The sequence below is a fragment of the Bombina bombina genome, chromosome 9, assembly GCF_027579735.1.
Source record: "Bombina bombina isolate aBomBom1 chromosome 9, aBomBom1.pri, whole genome shotgun sequence".
Classification (NCBI taxonomy): Eukaryota; Metazoa; Chordata; class Amphibia; order Anura; family Bombinatoridae; genus Bombina; species Bombina bombina.
In genome coordinates, this window is record NC_069507.1 from 27,209,852 (window position 1) to 27,225,955 (window position 16,104).

A 16,104-nucleotide genomic window follows, 5' to 3' on the forward strand; every position below is an offset into this window, starting at 1 on the left:
TAAAAACTGTTATTTCACTTTGCTCGGGAGTTGTCATATCCTTTCTGACCGCACATCTAGCTAACCGCTACTACCAACCTACGGTTTGTGAACAAGGGTTCCTGAAGCTCAGCCGAGATTCATCTGGTGTGAAAGACACAGTGGACTATCGAGCTGTATCAGTGTGCTAACCACTGTAAGAGTTAGTCCACCTGCTGGCACCGGTTACTAGTACGGTGCATCTCCATCCGGTAAGCCTTTACAATTTGCACCTTATGGTCTTACAAAGACTGATTTACACTATGAGGCGCCCTCTTCTTTTTGTTTGACTCCTGTTTATGTTATGTCTTTTCATATGCAGGGAAGGGGGGAGGTGGGGAGTGTCAGCTCTTTTTGTTTACCCAGCCTCTTTCCGTGGGTGTCCCAGACTACCTCATCAACACTGCTTCTAAGTAAGTTTTAAAAGGTTTTATACTGGATTTTTATCTCAGTATCTGTTCATATTCTTCTTTATAGTAGTGTCTATTACATGCAGTTATGTGAAAATTGGTGTATACTGCCCCTTTAAGTATAGGCTCACATGTATACTAATACTATAAAGAAATGTGTAGGCAATGGAGAGCTTGGTGCAAAGTACTCTCAAAATGGATATGGGATCACCAAATAAAGCTAATATATTAGAATATATAAAGTGACAGTAACATTTCCTCTATAAGGATCACACAGTTCCAAAATGACAATATGGCCAATAGTCACAAGCGATAATATATATCCACAATATAAGAGACATTCCCTTTTGGGGTGGTTAATCATAAATTAGTGATGCGTATGTTGTGGGAGCAGTAAGAGGCGCCATGAAGCCTGCCGCGGTGTTCCTCTTCCTATCACAGTGTGGTATAGATAAAATTCCTCTCCTGCTTGGGGTTTTTGCTTCTTGCTGTATGGTGGAAATAAAACAAATTCAGTAACCTCAATCAGGTATTAGAGATTAACACAGCGAGGATATTAAACACAATCCTAATGGAAGCTGTACCGGGACCTGATCTAGGTGGAAGTTCAATGTAAACAACGTTCCATATATTCTGCGGTTTGTAGCAGTGCTAATAGAATAAAGCAGTCTTATATCAACGTATACTGTTTATTCTAGGATTATATAAACATTTTAGTCTAAGTGAAGAACATGGGTATTTCCAGTATTCTTAATGCATCTTCGGGTTTAGCGCAGTTGACCTAGCTCACATTCAGGTTTGTGCTTGAGAAAAAGACAGGAAAAGCTTTTTTAGCGTGCCCCATACAAGTCTTTAGGGAAAGGAAGTTAGCAATGTTGCATTGTCTGACCTGCAGATGTAAGCACACCGAGTCTTTTGCTTGTCTGCTAACATTTGTAATACCAGTGCATAGGAGCCCTATTGATATATCTTGAGCGGTGTTAGTGCTCAACAGTGCTGAAATGTTTACACTCCATCTTGTAATTTAGCCATATATATATATATATAGATATATACAGAGAGATATATAGATAGAAAGAAAGGCAGACAGACAGACAGATAGACAGATAGATAGATAGATAGATAGATAGATAGATAGATAGATAGATAGATAAATAGAGGCATTTATTGTTCTTTTAACACCTTTACGATCCTGTACATCAGCGGTCATTAGGCAAGCCTTGTTATCAGGCTTTTTTATAGCTCAGGTCTTACTGATGTCGGAAAGACTCTTCGGGCAAAGCTGTGCAAAGAACCCCCCTAACAACCATGCAATGTACAGGGTATGTCATTTATTAAGGGGTTAAATACACAACATTTGCCTGGTACCAAATTGGCCCTCACTATATTTCTACAACACTGGTATTTTGTATTTCATTTTAACAGTAAAATTCTATTCTGTAGAAGTTTTGTTCCCTTGAAAAGAAATTATGTCCACTTTCTAGAACTCTTAAAAATGTGAGCAGCTTTACCTCCCCCCTTCGCGGCTGTGCTGATAAGGCTGAACACAAACTCATTTGAATGAATCAGTTAGGAGCCGTGATGGTGCCCAATACTAGATACTAGCTTTGTACTGTAGCGTCTGGCTTTTTTTTTTTCTTTGGCAGTTTGCATTTTAATCACCAGAAAAAAGAAAATTAATGAAGTATCCCTGCTTCTCAATCAGCCTCGGCTGTCTTCTTCCCTCATTGTCACATCAGCAAAGAGCATTCAGGGAATTTTAATTTGCATCACAGTGGGTGGATTTGTGCACACACCTTTTATGGGTCCTGATGAAATTTTAGTACCAAACACCTAGGAGCTACAGTATTCATTCCCACTGCTAGCTTCTGCAATGTAAAGGTGACGCTAGAAATATTATTCTTACATTGTCACTGAATATACACAGCACTTTGTGCCAGGTCTACGGAGGAAAACAGTTATTGTATAGAAGTGGTGTCAGGGAAGGACAGGATATAAGCTATAGCAATAGCCCTTAGAAGGACTTTTTGTACGGCATGGCCCTAAAAAGCTCTATTTCACAAAAATAACTACAAGCTCATTCTGCAACCCCTCCCCCAGCAAAAAGGTTATCTAAGAGCACCTACTCTAAAAATTGCCCTAGGGCAGTGCCCTAAAACTCTTTTGCTGCCCAAAAAGAAAAACAACCCTATTCTAAAAATAAAAAACCCACCCAAAAAAAAGCCTATCACTTAACCCCAAAGATGGTACTCACCAAACTTGAATCCGGCTCCTACGTGATCACCAACTGCAGCTCTCTTCTTATATCCAGGTGGCAATGGTCTTTTATCTTCATCCCGGCGGTGCTCTTCTATTTTTATCCCGGCGGTGGTCTTCTATCTTTATCCCAGCAGTGGTCTTCTATCTTCATCCCGGTGGTGGTCTTCTATCTTCATCCCGGTGGTGCTCTTCTATCTTCATCCCGGCGGTGCTCTTCTATCTTCATCCCGGCGGTGGTCTTCTATCTTCATCCCGGCGGTGGTCTTCTATCTTCATCCCGGCGGTGGTCGTCCATTTTCATCCCTGCAGCGGTTTTCTATCTTCATCCATCTTCTTTTCTTCTTATCTTCAGTCCCCGACGTCCTCTTCATGTGGTCACCTGCCACACACTGAATTTTGAATGGGGGGTAAACCCTTTATTTAGGGGTACCCTTGCATTCCTATTGGCTGATTTTAATTTTCAAATTCAACTCAGCCAATAGAATGAAATATTTTTCTATTGGCTGATTTGAATTTGAAAATGTGTCATTTTAAGACACTTCATTCTCTTGATATCCTTTGTTAAAAGCATACCTAGGTAGGTTAAGGACCAGCAGTACACTACTGAGACCTAGCTGGTGATTGGTGGCTACACACATATGCCTCTTGTCATTAGCTTACCAGATTTGTTCAGCTAGCTCTCAGTAGTCCATTACTGCTCTGTAACTTTAACTATGTGTTTAACTCATTTGCAAGAGTTAAACACATAAAAATATGCACACAATAGTCCGATATTAAAATTACACATTAGAGCATTTTCATTGTGCACTTTTATGTCGCTTTAAGTACTGAATGTTACTGAATTATCCTTTGCTGATAGGGACAACCCCACAACAATACTGGAGGACAGAGAGAATCCACTGCAATCCTTATAGCAAATAGTTGTTTTGATTTTTTTATTTTTTTTTGTTTCTCAGCACATGAAACTTTGTTTAAAGCTTCTTTAAATTGATTTGAAACCCGTATTTTATTTCTTTTCAGAGAGATAATGCAATTCTAAACAATTTTCCAATTTACTTCTATCTAATTTGTTTCATTCTTTTGGTATCCTTTGCTGAAAAGCATGCCCAGGTCAGCTCAGAAGCAGAAATGCACTACTGAAAGCTAGCTGCTGATTGGTGACTGCACACATGTACCTCTTTTCATTGGCCTACCTGACGTGTTCAGCTAGCTCCCAGTAGTGCATTGCTTCACCTTTAACAAAGGATACCAAGAGGATAAAGCTAATTTGATAATAGAAGTAAATTGGAAAGTTGTTTAAAACAGTTTGTTCTAATTGAATCATGAAAGAAAAAAATTGGGTTTCAAGTCCCTTTATCTTTTAAGAAATAAATTCCGGGTTTTAGTAACCTGTGGTTTCAATCACAGTTCTTTCACTTCAGACCACAGACTAAGATGAAAATGATCTCACCTATTTTCTTTCACTAGACAAACATTAATGAACAGGAAATATCTGTCACCACTGTATACTCAGGGACAGTCTAATTCACTATCACTGTAAGGCCCCAATTTATCAAAGGTCTTGCGGACCTGATCCGACAGTGCGGACCAGGTCCGCAAGACCTCGCTGAATGCAGAGAGCAATACGCTCTCCGCATTTAACATTGCACCAGCAGCTTACAAGAGCTGCTGGTGCAACGCCGCCCCCTGCTGACTCATGGCCAATCGGCCGCCAGCAGGGAGGTTTCAATCAACCTGATCGTATTCGATCGGGTTGATTTCCGGCGATTTTTAGACCACTGCTTCATAAGTTGTGTTTCTGGCGAGTCGAAAGACTCGCCAGAAACACGGCCCTTCAAGCTCCGTACGGAGCTTGATAAATGGGCCTGTTAATCTCATGACTTTCATTACCACAAGCTGATTTCTGCTGTTGCCTTCACATCTGAGCTATGATACACAGCTGCCTTGTTACCCTTAGGTTGCCACAGGAGCTACCATACACAGCTGCCTTGTTACCCTTAGGTTGCCACAGGAGCTACCATACACAGCTGCCTTGTTACCCTTAGGTTGCCACAGGAGCTACCATACACAGCTGCCTTGTTACCCTTAGGTTGCCACAGGAGCTACCATACACAGCTGCCTTGTTACCCTTAGGTTGCCACAGGAGCTACCATACACAGCTGCCTTGTTACCCTTAGGTTGCCACAGGAGCTACCATACACAGCTGCCTTGTTACCCTTAGGTTGCCACAGGAGCTACCATACACAGCTGCCTTGTTACCCTTAGGTTGCCACAGGAGCTACCATACACAGCTGCCTTGTTACCCTTAGGTTGCCACAGGAGCTACCATACACAGCTGCCTTGTTACCCTTAGGTTGCCACAGGAGCTACCATACACAGCTGCCTTGTTACCCTTAGGTTGCCACAGGAGCTACCATACACAGCTGCCTTGTTACCCTTAGGTTGCCACAGGAGCTACCATACACAGCTGCCTTGTTACCCTTAGGTTGCCATAGGAGCTACCATACACAGCTGCCTTGTTACCCTTAGGTTGCCACAGGAGCTACCATACACAGCTGCCTTGTTACCCTTACGTTGCCACAGGAGCTACCATACACTGCTGCGCAAAGCTTCTGGGACGTTTATAATCTGTCATAATAAAGACATTAAAACTGATGTGAGTTTATAAAACTACAAACAACATTATTTTCTCCTGTGATATTCATTTTATTTCAGGTCTCAAATATAAACTTTTATTTCGATTAGATTATAAAGAATTAAAAGAGGAATGTAATGTGAAAATGCACTCATGCCTGGAGTTGTATATTTTATTAGCGTTGGCAGTTTATTTTAATTTGGTATTTTACACTTCACTTGCTGGCACACATTAGAATTAACATTCATAGGGTGTTTAATAGAGTCCCTTAGTTGTGTTCTGTTACATTTTGTATTAGTATTTTCTCAAATACCATGTGCAACGTGCGCCAGCTCAGAACGGTGACTGACATATTCTGCTGTTTCGTGATGTCAGGTTTGTCTATAATGAAACAACTTTAGTATATAACAGTGACGTGGTGTCACAAATGGGATACTTATTCTCTGCAAAAACAGAGCTAAAACCTGTAAATTAAACTTTAAGTAAATGAAATGGCCAATAAACACCAAATAAATGGTAGATAGTATATATTTGTTTTAATCATATTACTTGTTTAAATATTGGAGAAAAAAGTGTAAAGTTTTAGGTGTAGATTTATCATTCCCCGGGCGGACATGATTCGCTATAGCTAATCATATCTGCCCTGCATCGCTAAATGCCGACAGTATACGCTGTCGGCTTTTAACATTGCACAAGCATTTCTAGTGAAATGCTTGTGCAATGCCGCCCCCTGCAGATTTAGGGTTGTCGATCAACCGGATCATTTTCGATCGGGCAGATTGCTGTCCGTAGCCTGAGAGTTAAAGAGCAGCGGTCTTAAAACCACTGCTTCTTAACCCCTGTTTCCGGGTCGCACGTAAACAGGTGCATTAGGCACCATTCGGGGCATGTGAAATCGGACCCTTTGTGTTTGTAAAACAACAAATGCTGTCATGTTATAACCTAGGTTTCCTTTTCTACTGAGGCCAGTAATGGGAAGTAATACATGAGTCACTAAAGTGTGCAACCAATGTCTATGTGGGATATAGCAGTGTTAAAGGGACATTGAACACTAAATAAATGCTAGATAGAATGATGCATTCAAAGAAAAGATTAGTCTGAGAACAACATGTAGATGCATTTTTAAAGTTTCATTAGCTGTTTAAATATTGACAAAATAAGTGCAAAGTTGTAGTGTCTATAAAACTATGGAAGCTGCCATGTTGTAACTTAGGTTACTTTCTGTGCTGTGGCCAATTAGGGACAGTTATAAAATAGGTCACTAGAGTGTGCAGCCAATGGCTGTGTGGAATATAACAGTGTTCTGCACTTCCATTTCTAACAGGAACTGAAAAGCCCACAGTTTTAGAATGGTATTACAGGAAAGGGAACAAAATAAATGATGAAAGTATATTGCAGAGATTTTATATATATATATATATATATATATAGATAGATAGATAGATAGATAGATCGATCGATAGATAGATCGATCGATAGATAGATATAGATATTTATAGATAGATAGATATTTATAGATATATATATATATATATATATATATATATATATATATATATACAATTAATCCCTTTATATTACCATCTCAAACTGTTTAATGTCCCTTTAAGGAGGGGGTTTATGGTCTGAAGAGCTTACAATCTGCAGGATTGTATATATAATCTAGGATGTTTTATTAGTGCAAACAGTGCCCTTCTAATAGCTTTAAAAAGAAGCAAATAATCACTGAGTTTGCATATTATCTTTTCATCCTGTGACTCTGATTGTAATAGGGACATTTGTAGTTGCACAAGGTCCTTATGGGTTGTTACTAATGCCCTATCAATACTATAAGAAGTATTTCTGATAGAAAGATAAACACAACAGGCACTCACACCCATGGGCCAGATTTTGTGTATATGCTCACAATGTCCATGGTCTTTGCCTTAAATCCTGATGATTACTCATAAGCACAAGTCCTGCTAGTTTGTGTATAAGCAATTTATCAAACAGCACATTTAACACAATCAGTAGCATGTTGCCTGGTCAATGCTAGAGACAGGAGTTCAAGAATAAAAGACTACAGTCAGTACTGCAACCAACATGCTGACCTCCACTTATTGTATTCTAAACAGTTAATGTGCATTAGGTGACCCCAAAGGATGAATATTAAACAGCAACAAGACCATAAGGAGCGTGACCCAGACATGTAATATTCTCTCAGGCTCTGGTGAAGGATCTGGTGATCTGGAACCGTGAGAATAAGAGAGAACAAAAAAATGACATTGTTATGGTGGTAAAGAAGCGAGAAATTAACTGTAATTAAAGAATTGACTCTCTGGGGGATATTTATCAAGCCATCAACCTGAAATACGCTGGAATTCCGCAGCGTAATTGTGGTGAGCTTGATTCGACCTAGTTATCAAAGCCTACAGACCGGCAAAAGTTTAAATCTGTGACGTAACATATGATTCGCCGGTCTCAATCCGACACAGATCGATGCTTACGTCATTACAGATGTACCAAATACACATTCAGCACTATTTGACACTTTTTCAAAGTTATCAAATAGTTAACCGGTACGCTTGTGGCTATTCTGGCCCAGTCTACCTGGTTTTCAATCTGCCACCCTGGAGGCCGCGGATGCCATAGGAATCAATGAGAGTCTGAAAGCAGCAAACGCTTATGTTCGATACTGCCAGATATCCCATTGATTTATATGGTAGAAAACCAGTTACGTTTGCACCTAACACCCTAACATATACCCCAAGTCTAAAGACACCTAATCTGCCGCCCCGACACCGCCGCCACTAAATAAAGTTATTAACCCCTATCCCGCCGCTCCTGGACCCCACGCAAATACATGTATTAACCCCTATCCCGCCGCTTCTGGATCCCACCGCAAATAAATACGTGTATTAACCCCTATCCCGCCGCTCCCCGACCCCATCGCAACTAAATAAAAGTATTAACCCCTATCCCGCTGCTCCCCGACCTCACCGCAACTAAATAAAAGTATTAACCCCTAAACCCCTGGCCTCCCACATCCCCACCACTAACTAAACCTATTAACCCCTAAACCATCAGCCCCCACATCGCCATCAACTAAATTAAGCTATTAACCCCTTAACCTAATTAAACTATATTAAAGTATTAATTAACCTACCCTAACTATTATACTAAAAATACATTAAACTACCAATTAAATTAACTATATTACATATTTAGTGGTAGTGATGTGGGAGGCCAGGGGTTTAGGGGTTAATACTTTTATTTAGTTGCAGTGGTGTCCGGGAGCAGCGGGATAGGGGTTAAACATTTTAGTATAGTGGTAGTGTTTAGTGACAGGGTATAAATAAAGTTGGTAAAAAGCCGAATAGCAGCATATCGATGACTGCTAGTTAACAACAGTCCGCTGCTCATCGCCCCGTACTTGGTGCGCGGCTTTTTGACGGCTTTTTTTATAAATATGGAGATCGTATTCAGGTCCTCGGCCGCGATGTTAGGCGAGCATATTGGGCTGTCGAATGCAAGAAAGTTGACGGCTTGATAGATAGGCCTCTCTAACTTTACATTGATTGTTGCAACGTTGGAATCACCACAAGGTTTCTACCAAGGAGAGCGGGTTAGCATAAACCATACGTTCCTAGCTAGTTACTATCCTTGTCACGTTGAACATATAAACAGGAAGCTCATTAATAGATTATGAGACAAAAATGGAAAGATGCTTTAAATTAATATCCATGTGTTGTTTTAATTATATGTGTGATTTGCACAGTGACTGACTGGAACGCCACAGGATTTTCATAAATTAAATTATCATATAAGGTGCTTTCCAAGCCAGAAGTTCCCTGTGGGTAGTTTATTTATTAGTAATTGGAATGATTGTTTGTAGTGAAGCAGGTCATAAGCAAGCATTAATGTTTGCTTAAAGGGACACTGTCCTCAAAAAAACGTCTGTGATCAATATCCGAAGTACACATGAGACTAGCAGCTACTAGCGGTCATGTTAGCGCTTCATTACTACAGTAAAAGGATGACAATATTCTTGTTGTGTCATCCAATATCCTTGTGCCATCTGATTGGCTCATATCAGCATCTTATGGTGGCCCTTAGCATGAACCCACTGCTCTGCATAAAGCCAAGGGCCCAAAAAGAAGGTTTGGTACAGGAGAGTCGGCAGCCCTGGCACAAAAGGAGCAACAACATCAAAACGCAGAGAAGGTAAAAGCATAAAAATGCTCTATTGCAATAGAACATTTATTAGTGCTCTGTTGCTTGAAGGGAACTGTGGGTTTTACCTCTGTAAAGGTTAGATCCACACTGGCAATGCAATACTGAATATAGGCACCAGTAGCGACCCACTCAACAGAGGGCCCTGGTGCAAGAGCCCCTGAAAGGTAACTCAGTAGTAAGCAACATTAATAAGATAGACAGACAGACAATAGATAGATGGATGGATAGATTCAGTTCTGCCATTTCAGGGTTGACTTTAACTATGTATGTAACCCTTTTGTGCTATGGCACATTTATTGGCTGTACTGAATGACCCCATCATCTTAAAAGAAATAAACAAACAAAAAAAGCCTCAGGCCTTGTCACTGCTGCATCCTCAAACAATCTTTAAAGTAAATATAGACGCAATTGCAATGTATAACACCCTGCCCTGGAAATTATAAATCGTGCAGTGCAGCCTTCTAAACACCATCCAGTCCAGTCTTCTTCTATAAACATTGCAGAAGAATGCGCTAATTGCTCTTTTTCAGCTCATAAGTAACAATCTATAATTACTGTGGAAACTTCCAATATGTCCAGTTTAGGATAAAGCTGTCTTTTGTGCCTGTACATGATAGAGAGCAGACTGATGAGCGGTCTCGCCTTGCAGTTTAAAGGGACATTAAACACTAAATGCATTTTATAAGCTTAGTACTGAGGTTATTCCTCTCCTCCCTCTAGCTATGGTGTCGCCATGTTGAAATATGTCTGTCACTACATTCCAGTGCTGATGTGTTTGCACATGTGCAGTAACTCACCTTCAGATACCCGCAGTGTAACCTAGGTTACAAAATGGCAGCTCCCATGGTTAGAGGAAGGTGCAGAAAATGTATTTAGTGTTTATGTCCCTTTAAGCCCTTTGACATTATTACATAAAATGTTTAATTATCACTTGACAATACACTTTGAATCGAATGGGCTATGCTGATGCTCATTTTATGGATCACTGCCCAGTAGTTTTAAGTTTGCCAAAAATAAAAGGGAAGTTTTAAAACCAAGTGAGTGCTCCTCTCGCAATGTTGTTCCTGAATACACTTTCATTATTATTCTTTTTTTACTTTTTGTGAGTTTTCCAATCCCTGTTAGGAAAAAAAAGTGCAGACTCCTCTTAACAATCATTGGTTGCACACTCTAGAGACACATTTATAACTGTCAGCAAACATAGGTTAGAACATGGCAATGCCCATTGCTTTATAGACACTAAAAGTTCAATATACCTACTCAGTCTTACACCAGTGCCAGAGGCCAACACACCTATTTAGCCTCATGCCAATAATCAACACACCTTTTCATCCGTATGCCACCTCCATGGCAAAGCACCTACTCAGCACTTTACCAATGGCCAACACAGCTACTCAGTTTTATTCCAGGGTAGTTGCTCAACGTGTTGACTCAGTGTTACGCCAGTGCCAGAAGCAAACATAGCTATGTAGCCTTAGGCCAATGCTTATGCTTTATAACTAATTTATACATTGTTTCCACAGATAGATTAATGCAACTATCAAAGTTACTTTGGAAATCAAGTATCCTGAAGATATTCAGTCGCTTGTTTTCTTTTATGCTTTGATATAAAGTATAAAATTATTTTCTTGTGGTAGTTGGTATTTTGAGATTCATTCTGTTTCTGAGCACAGCTGGCTCCATAGATAAGAATGATCAGATATATACATAACTCACCATTTACATTTCCAGCGTCCCACTTCCCAACTGCTAGATGTTGATTAACTCTTTCATACAACATTTTGGTTTATGTCATAGGACAGTGTGCAATTATGGCACCAGCATGGTTAAACATTAATGTATTAATAAAGAGATATTGTTCTTGATGCTGATATAGATTAAGGTCCAACAGCTTGTTGACAGATTTGTATTAAATGACTTTGTATGAATGGGCCACCATGCTTGCCAGCCCTTTCTGCAAGTCTTTACCTTTATCTATAATTCAACTAGAAATATTTGTTTTTTTCTGTCTGATTTGACCTTGAATTGCTTTACTGTGGTTCTTATTCTCAGTAGCTGAATCCATGCGACTTGGAACATTTCCACTTATTAAAAATTAATAGGATAATTGTCAGCTATCTTAATGTATGTGCTAGGCAATTACCTTGTCAGTGTGTTGCAATTCATCATAGCTTAGCACATTGGTTTGTAAGTACCCGAGTTCATGTTACAGCCCTTGAAAATTAAGAAAATAAAAAGGGAAAAAGATTTTTACAGAATGGTGCATTTGCTAGCTATATGGTGGTTGATTATACATTGCAGTGTGGCTAGCACAAGGGAATCTGTGTTTAAAACAGATACTTGAAACAAAAAGGTGTGTTAGTGTTTAGCTCATTTGCATATCCTATCCTAGATTCCTCTGTTCTTTTAAAAAAAGCAGGAAGTTCAGGTTCTCTGTGGACAATATACAGATGAATTGTCAAATTATATACAGTCGTATGCAAAAGTTTAGGCACCCCTGACAATTTCCATGATTTTCATTTATAAATAATTTGGTGTTTGGATCAGCAATTTCATTTTGCTCTATCAAATAACTGAAAGACACAGTAATATTTCAGTAGCGAAATGAGGTTTATTGGATTAACAGAAAATGTGCAATATGCATCAAAACGAAATTAGACAGGTGCATAAATTTGGGCACCCTTTTTGTGTCATTTTGTTGATTTCAATACCTGTAACTACCTAGCAATGATGAATTGGAACACACAATTGGTTTGGTGAGCTCATTAAGCCTTGAAATTCATAGACAGGGGCATCCAATCATGAGAAAAGGTATTTAAGGTGGCCAATTGCAAGTTGTTGTTCTCTTTGACTCTCCTCTGAAGAGTGGCAACATGGGGCCTCGAAACAACTCTCAAATGACCTGAAAACAAAGATTGTGGTTTAGGGGAAGGCTACAAAAAGCTATCGCAGAGATTAAAGCTGTCAGTGTCCACTGTGAGGAACATAGTGAGGAAATGGAAGACCACAGGCACAGTTCTTGTTCCTTTTTTCCCTTCCCTTTTCTTTTCCTTTTCCATTTTACTTTTTTCTTTATTTAAGAAAATAAGAAGATTTTCAAGGTTAACAAAGAGAGAGAAATATCACATTCCTATACATAAATACAAAAATAAAATATTTACATTTCACACCGAGGAAACATTCCTCTAACATAAGGTGTTAAAAAACATCTCTTACTCGTAACAGGACTGACAGTCTTGTAACATAGTTGTCCCTAAATTATAAAAAGAAAAAATAAACCTGTACAAGGACATTCTAACCTTAATGATTATCTCTTTATTCCCCTTTTCCTACTTTCAAAATTTATGCAAACAATATTTCTTTAACATGGAAGCCGCTCGGGCTTCCTACATTTCAAATGACAATTTATATAATTATGACTTCATTTGACCTGTGTACATTACTTATTCAAGTTACCACAACAAAACAAGAAAAGAAAAGATAAAAAAAGGCACAGTTCTTGTTAAGGCCAGAAGTGGCAGGCCAAGTAAAATATCGGAGAGGCAAAGGTCAAAAACAGCCCACATACCACCTCCAAAGTCCTACAACATCATCTTGCTGCACATGGTGTACATACATATGTCTGATATAATTAAATCTATATTGTATAATTTGTTAAATTGCATTTAATCAATATGATTTGTGAAAGGTATATTGACCTAAAAGAGACTGTGCCCTGACTGGCACTAGCCTATTGAACAAGCACAAATTTCATTCTCCACTGAGTATGTCTCTATATTTTCTTTTTATGCATGCATGTTACTCAGAAGGTAGTCACCCTAAGACTAAGAAGAAGAAACTAGTTGTAAACTCCTTGCTCACAAGTCTAGAGAGATGCAGTTGAAACGTACATCTGGAGTTTGTTGCTTTCCTGTGTTCAGAGGAGAATCACTTGGTATTTTAGTGCTGGGCTGTCTCTTTGGAAGGGTCAGACTGATATTCTACAGGATATTTTGAAAGGCTTAGGGCGCTACAAGACACTGCACCCTAAGGGGTGCTGGCATGAAAGTTTTTGGCGCAGCTTTTGTAAAAAAAATTACTCTCGGCATTTAAAGGGGCATAATAGCCATATACTGTCAGCTGAAAGTGATGCAGCATAACTGCTAAAACCTGACAAGAAAATATCACCTGAACATCTCTATGTAAAAATTGAATATATTTCACCTCAAAATACCTTCAGCTTACAATAGTAAATGCTTTCGGCTACAGTGAGACGCACGTTGATGATGAATATTCACTTAAATATCACAAGATTTCATTGCAAACTTCCTTAAACTGAAGAGGGAAATAAAGTGACTGTGCCTGCACATGCCAGATGTAAGCTCCCTTGCAAGTCCCAGGACTAGCATCCTGATTGGCTACTTGAAGCCCCTTTAAAGAAGGACGTGGCTATCTTCCTTTCTGACATAAAGATGTTCAGGTGATATTTTGTAGGCAGCTTTTAACAGATACAGCATGCTGCATCACTTTCAAGTGCTTCAGCATTTGTGTATCATGTCCCTTTAATGCAGTGTTTCCCAAACCCAATCTTCAGGACCCTTACTCTGGCCAGATATTCATTATATCTTAACTAGAGCACATGTGACATAATCAGCTAAAATAGTTTGTAAAAAATAAATAAATAAAATTGCTGGCAAGTATAAAATAAAAATTGCTGGCAAGTATAAAATAAAGTTAAAATAATAAAAAAAAAAAATAAGCAAAATGAATTACATAGCTAAGCTGCCTGGAGCAGCCAACTCCACCCCCCCCCCCCCTTATCAGTGTTTGGACACAGGCATTGTATTTTAACTGAGTTCACAACTTCTAGGCAGCTCCAGCAGATAATCCCTATGCACTTTTGAATTCTACCAAAAGAACAATAGATATAGATACAGCCATAGAAGGAAATGTGTGGGGGGAGTTAAAGCTTTACAATTCAGAAACTAAAAAGAAAGGGTTAATGGTGAGGCACTGCAGTATAAATTTGCAGGTTAAGTAATTAAAGTGCATATTATTATATTTTGTCTCTACCTCAACTTGTTTTATGTCCCTTTAAGTGAAAAAAAAAAAACAATTAAGTAAGATCCTTTTTTTGTGCAGGATTGTGATTGGCCCAACATCATGAAAGCTGTTTGTTCTCTGTTTCAGGAGCACAAATTCTAGTAAATGTTGTAAGAATGCTTCACAAAAAGCTACAGTTTGGCACTTATAACAATTCATAGATTTTACAAGAGCTTTGACAGCTTCACAGGATATTGAAGACCTTATTCAATGAGTAGATCTGGTGCATCAAGAGGATCAATCTTATTACAATCCCCCACAGTGGATCAATAAATGTCATTAGAGCCTGCAAAACAAACACCATTTACATCAGGGCTTGGCAATAATGAGGGCTGCACTATGGCACTGGAGTGAGCGGGCGATGCTATGACAATAGCTTTGGTCCTGAGTGAGCTATGCCACCTGCTGATCCTGATTAATTGATTTGCCAAGGTGTGCAGGCTACACACGTATATAACTGCACATGATCAGCTTAATACACTATAAAGTCTATGGGGCACAGCTTTTTGTTATGTTGATCATATGGCACAGGGATACTTGGTGCACTGGTATAAATAGACTCCAGTTTAAAGGGACCTTAAATATAGTAGAATTGCATAATCAACAGGTGCATAATAAAAAGACAATGCAACAGAACTTATTCTGAATTTCAAATCAGGTACATATTTTTTCTGACAAATTTAAAAATTTACATTTAGCCAGCCCACTGTATCATGTGACAGTCATCAGCCAATGACAGACGTATACACTGTGAACACTTGCATATGCTCAGTAGGAGCTGGTGTCTTATAAAGCGTGCAAAAACACTGCGCACAATTTGATAGTGGACGTAAATTAAGTCTATTAAAACTGTATTTCTTTCTGCATCATGAAAGTTTAATTTTCACTTGCGTTTTAGGGGCTACGTGTAAAGACGACCATTCCTTATGGTTTATTAAAAGGACAGTCTAGTCAAATGGGAAAAAACAACTTTATTGCTTAATCATCTAGAATCTGCAAACTCAGCTATAGTTGGAACGTTAGGTAGTTTCCATTTCTTTAATATTCGTTAACTGTTGATCACCAAGCTGTCTGTGGTCAAGTTGCATAAAAAACATCGCCTAGATTTAGAGTTTTGCGGCCAAAGGGGTGCGTTAGCAACGCGTGTTTTTTTCCCCCTGCACCTTTTAAATAACGCTGGTATTTAGAGTTGTCTGAAGGGCTGCGTTAGGCTCCAAAAAGGGAGCGTAGAGGCATATTTACCGCCACTTCAACTCTCAATACCAGCGTTGCTTACGGTAGCGGCTAGCTGGAAAAATGTGCTCGTGCACGATTCCCCCATAGGAAACAATGGGGCAGTTTGGGCTGAAAAAAAGCCTAACACCTGCAAAAAAGCAGCGTTCAGCTCCTAACGCATCCCCATTGTTTCCTATGGGGAAACACTTTCTAAGTCTGCACCTAACACCCTAACATGTACCCCGAGTCTAAACACCCCTAACCTTACAC